Genomic DNA, 6192 nt, shown 5'->3' with positions numbered 1-6192 from the left:
GACCGATATTTGATCAGTCAAATGTGGTCAAATTCAAATATTTTTAAGTTAATATTAACTTTATTTTGAAGATAATAGTAAAATGAATCTATAATATTAATTTTTTAAATTCATTGTCATTCAATAACTAACGTGTAGCTAGCTGTCTGTAGCAGAGTCTTGTTCTGATTCATATTCAATATTATCATTTTCTTTAATATTTTTTAATCAATTTTCCTGATGTCTTAGATCTTCAATTGATTTCTATTTTCATAAGAATATTAACCCAAATTGACCTATTTCTTTCTAAAGAAGTAGAACTAGGAATTGTTAGTTTCTTAATGGGCAGGGTGGACAAAGTTTAATCTATTAACTTGAGGTCAGAATTGATTGTTTCTGGAAATTACTACTTTCCACATAATTTGCTAGATTAAACATGCTGTTTTTGCTTCTGAAATAAATTATATCACTTAAAATATTTTGGTCATCACTACCTTGTAAAATAGCCAATTCTTGAATTATATCACATACTTCATTAATTTCACTACTAGTGAGTTTTCCTCTTGATATTGTAGACCCAAAAAATAAGCAAACATTGTGATCACATGTATTTACAGCGTTTTTCCCTTTTTTAAACATTTTAATTTATTTTTCCTTAAATTTTTTTAGAGTATTTCATATTTGACCAGGTCAAATACTCCTCCGGTCAATTGACTGAATTTGACTGGTCAATTGACCGACTTGCCAACCCTGTAATATTATGCGATACTATTATTATATTTCAAAATAAATATTTCATTTATTATTATAAAATGTAATATAAATTGGGACGCAATATTTTATTTATTCGCTTTTTGTAAAAAAAATTTAAAAGCTACGCTATATGTAAAAAAGTATATAATAGCTATAACGCGCTATTTTTTTGAGAAAGTAGTTAATTAATAGCGAAGTTACTTTTTTTGGGTAAGCGTTGGTAGATACGTTACTTTTTTAAAATAGCGTTAACAGCATTGTTTATTTTATGGCCTGCCCGGATTTTCAAAATTTCTTTATTTTAAAAGATTTTTTTGCTCTATTTTATAAATTGCTTCAAAGAATATTGTTTTTTTTAAATCGACCTACCCAGGCTTAAAAAAATTTTTTTGGCCCAGCCCGGATTGATCTTTAGTTGGTCCCTGTCCGAATTTTAAAATTATTACAGTGCACGTGACGGGTCTGCAAAATAATAAAATAAATAATTAAAGATATACGAAAATTCAAAATTAACAATGTCATGGCGATGATTAACTTAGTGCACAAGGTCTGTAAGTCGAAAGGCTGCATGCAGCGTCTACATAACAGGGTTATGCAAACCCTTCAAAAACCTATGATACCCCCATAAGAGGCGATGTTTTTACATTATTTTAAACCTTTTTAATTATAATGGTACTCCTTTCTTAAATTTTAAAGAGAATAACTTAAATTATTTTAGCTCTACTACCAACTATCAAAATATTGTGAATATAAAAATGTTTTTTTTAGATCATGAATTTAATTAAAAAACTCACATTTACAATGAATACTTTTTTATTTGTTTGGCATGAATATGAGTTTGTTGAGAATGTCTAACCTTTTTAAATAAGAGAAAGGGATAGAAGTTTTATTTGGAAAATAATTTCTATGATTATATGCAATATATAGATTATTCGGTCGATGAATATCATTGTATTATAATAGGTCTATAATAAAAGTATTAATTTTTGCAGCAATATATTTTGTCCTATTTTTTCTAAAAATTTAATAGATAATCCTCCCAATAAATTTATCCTACTTCCCTTTAAGGCTCCCCCGACCCCCCTCATTAGATACAAACTGCCCCCCCCCCCGCTCTGTAGACGCTGGCTGCATGATTAGAAAGGGTAAAAAATATTAAAATAATAAAGAAAATGATTAATGAGAAAAATGATTGATTTATTACTTTTTTTAATAGAAAAAGATTAAAATAACATTACATTTATATTTAAAAAAATGGAAATTTTAGGATCTTTTCAATATTCTCTTTGATATAATTAGCGGTTTCTTAATTTTTAAATTAAATTTTTAATTATGAATTTGGCTAAGATTTTATATGAATATAATTTAAAAAAATATTCAGGAAGAAAAGGCTAACATCTTAAGCGTAATTTCAATTTGAGATCTGCTAAAAAGAAATCGGGCTGGGGAATTTTTTTTAAATATATCTAAATTATCAATTTTATGTTAATTTTTAATGTATAAAAATAATTGATTTTATTTATAGAAACAAGACGCCATATAATATATCTTATATTTTGAGTAATTATAAAAATTAATTTCTATATCGAGCCGGGCCTGCAGAACCTTTTAAGAAATAGTTCGGGTCGGACCGAGCTTGAAAAATTAGGCCCGATGCAGATCACTACTTTCAATTATTATACTCAAAATTAAATTTAAAGAGGAAAAGGCAACATCTTAAATGTAATTTCAAATATTATTGAGCTCAGAATTAAATTTCCAATCTAAAAATGTTTAGATGTATTTTTTTACGTTTTCCGTTCAAAATTTTTTTTTTATCGCGAATACAATCAGAACACCTTAATCGTAATTTTAAATATTATTGTAACATTAAACTGAGAATTAAATTTCCAATCTAAAGATGTTTAGATGTTTTTTTTTACGTTTTCGGTTCTAATAAATTTTTTCCATTTTCGGTTTCGAGGCTAACATCTAAACGTAATTTCAAATATTATTATAACATTAAACTGAGAATTAAATTTCCAATCTAAAAATGCTTAGATTTATTTTTTTATGTTTCCGGTTCGAAAAATCTTTTTGTCGCGAATGATTTAAAATTTATATATATTATATTTTATTATAATATAAACTCGTAAATAAATACGCCTAAGCATTTTTAGATTGAAAATTTAATTCTAAGTTCTGGGGAATTCTGTCTATTGGGTTCATTTCTAACTTTTTCCTGCTCTATCTCATTGGTTTAATGCATCTAGATATTCCCGAATCACTCATTTTGAGATCAGGTGGTAAAGTTTCCACTATATTTTTTATCGTAAATCCATTTTGATGTTCTAGTAGCGGTATAATTTTAGATTTAAATTTGGATCATTCTTTTTATTCCTTCCCCTTTGATTGATGTATTCCCAAGAGGTCATCGTAGTATTCAGTGAATCGATATACCGAGAAAATAGATAAATTGAGGTCTTGCGCTATTGTTTTTATACTTGCTTGTTCATGTATAGGCTTTTAGAAATGTAAGACAGGGGAAATTTCCCGAGAAATATGGAATACTTCCCCGGGAAATATAAGAAACCGAAATTTTCCCTATAGTTTCCCCAATTTTTATAATACCTTTTTTTTTGCTTAAATCAACATGATTTTTACAATATTAACGTTTTCCCAATTTTAAAAATGGTCTTATGATAAAATATACGATTTTTATTATATTTTTTATTTTTCTTCAGGTTCATATCATAAGTTATAATTGTGTTTTGTTTTCGAATATATATTAATTTCCTTATCACCAAAGATGGGAATTTCAAAAATCCACCATAATAACTGACAATGCAAGCAATATTAAAAAAGCATGGACCCTTGTAAAATAAAACATCCAACTATTGAATAAATTGGATGTGCCGCTCATGGATTAAATTTACTTCTAAAGGACATAGCAAATAAGATATTATCGATTCAAATTTTAGACATAAAAGCTAAAAATATCATCATATATATAAAATCTAACAATATTCTTTTATCAACCTTAAAAGAAAACAAGAAATAATAAAAATTGTTTTCCTAAAGTTGTCGCCTAACTCTTTGGGCAGGTATAGTTTTGATAGCTTGTTAAAAAAATAAAGATATTCTACAGGAAATTTCTTGATATATTTACTGATCGGGGTAAGATACTTACTCTTCTCGATCGATGGGGGTTTAAATGATCTTATGCCAGTATACAATTTTATAAAAGTCATATTTGTACAAATACAGATAGTATAAGGAGATAAAGCTAATTTATCAGATGCCCCTCAAGCATTTATTCATATCAGAAGAAGACATTTAGTGATTATAAAACAATATCAAATCTATTGTTACAGAGTGAGATTTCAGAAATTGAGCAGTTTATTAAAAGCCGAAAAAAATTTTGTTACCGGGACATACATTATGCTGCTCATATATTTGACCAAGGTTTTGCGTTACAAAAGGGTTTGATATCATTAACCGATTTTCTGGATATCTAGATTTAGATATTGCGAGAGTAATGGGAAACCTATCCAGATATCGTGCAAGGGAAGATTTTTTTAATATGGCAAGTCTTTGGCAAGATGCATCATTTTCAGATCCAGTGACTTGGGTGGAAAATTTAAATACTTTTTATTTTAGTAAATAATAACCTAACTCTTTTTCTCATTTTAAAAATATGGTCCTCGTTTGGAAATATTCATTCGAAATCTAGAAATAGAATAAAAAATATAAGGCCCGAAAATTAATTTTTATAAGAGTCAATCTCCATTTTATGGGAAAAGAAATTTCTGCAAATGATAAATTGCTGGATTCTAGAATTTCAAGCTCTGATCTGGAATCATTTTCTTCTTCAAACGAAGATAACTAAAATATTAATCAAAATTAAATAATATTTGTTTAAATATTGTTTATAATCTATGTATCTCAAATGAAACATGTAAAGAAATCACAAATTAATAGAAATTAAATCATATCTATTTAATTATAATGTTTATAATTTATATATTTTCAATAAAACATGAAAAAAAATCAATACTGACCTGCAAAGTATTACAAAAAGATAGTTTCCCGTTTTTTCCCCAAATTTCCCGGGAAATTTCCCCGAAATATAGTTTCCCGGGAAATTTACATCCCACTGAGCCATTTTTTGGCGATGGCGATATTTTTCCTGACTCCAATTGCCATATTTCTTTAAAATAGCTGAGCGTGATGTTACAAACCTGTAGATGTAGAAAAATCTAAGATACGGGAGATAGTGAAATTATTCATTGTAAATAAGCAGGGTTGTGCATTTGACCGGTCAAATACGTTTCGGTCAATTGACCGATATTTGACCGGTCAAATACGGTCAAATGTGGTCAAATTCAAATATATTTTTTTAAAGTTAATATTAACTTTATTTTGAATATAATAGTAAAATGAATCTATAATATTAATTTTTTAAATTCATTCAATAACTAACGTGTAGCTATCTGTATCAGAGTCTTGTTCTGATTCATATTCAATATTATCATTTTCTTTAATATTTTTTAAACAATTTTCCTGATATCTTAGATCTTAAATCGATTTCTATTTTCATAAGAATATTAACCCAAATCGACCTATTTCTTTCTAAAGAAGAAGTAGAACTAGGAATTGTTAGTCTCTTAATGGGCAGGTTAGACAAAGTTTAATCTATTAACTTGAGGTCGGAATTGATTGTTTCTGGAAATTACTACTTTCCACATATTTTGTTATATTAAACATGCTGTTTTTGCTTCTGAAATTAATTATATCACTTAAAATATTTTGGTCATCACTACCTTGTAAAATAGCTAATTCTTGAATTATATCACATACTTCATTAATTACACTACTAGTGAGTTCTCCTCTTGATATTGTGGACCCGAAAAATAAGCAAACATTGTGATCACATGTATTTACATCTTTTTTCCCTTTTTTAAACATATTTTTAATTTATCCTTTAAATTTTTTAGAGTATTTGACAGGTCAAATACTCCTCCGGTCAATTGACCGGTCAATTGACTGAATTTGACTGGTCAATTGACCGACTTGCCAACCCTGTAAATAAGTTTAGAAAAGTTTTAGGAAAAAAAAATTGTTTTGTATTTTTTTATAGGTTTAAATTCTTTCAATAAATTGCAAATGTGTTTTTTAATTATTTTTGCAACCAGAATACTTTTATCTGGGTGGGTTTTAATATAATCGTCAACATGTTTCATAAAATCATCACACTACTGTATATTAATGGATCGTCTCGTCGTCATTTATTTTATAAGTAATATGCAAGAATATAAACACACATTAATTTATTATTTTAAATGTTTTATTACTATACTTAGTGTTGTTAAACGGCTCGTTTTGAGCTGATTTTTAAAACGGCTAACTCAATATTTCACCCAGAATAAAATTACGCAAGCTGAAGATTTTGATTGTAGAAAGAACAAAGGTTTGGACATC

Source organism: Gordionus sp. m RMFG-2023, chromosome 5 (genome assembly GCF_954871325.1).
Source record: "Gordionus sp. m RMFG-2023 chromosome 5, tfGorSpeb1-WG-v2, whole genome shotgun sequence".
Taxonomy (NCBI): Eukaryota; Metazoa; Nematomorpha; class Gordioida; order Chordodea; family Parachordodidae; genus Gordionus; species Gordionus sp. m RMFG-2023.
Note: the sequence above shows the minus strand (reverse complement) of the source record.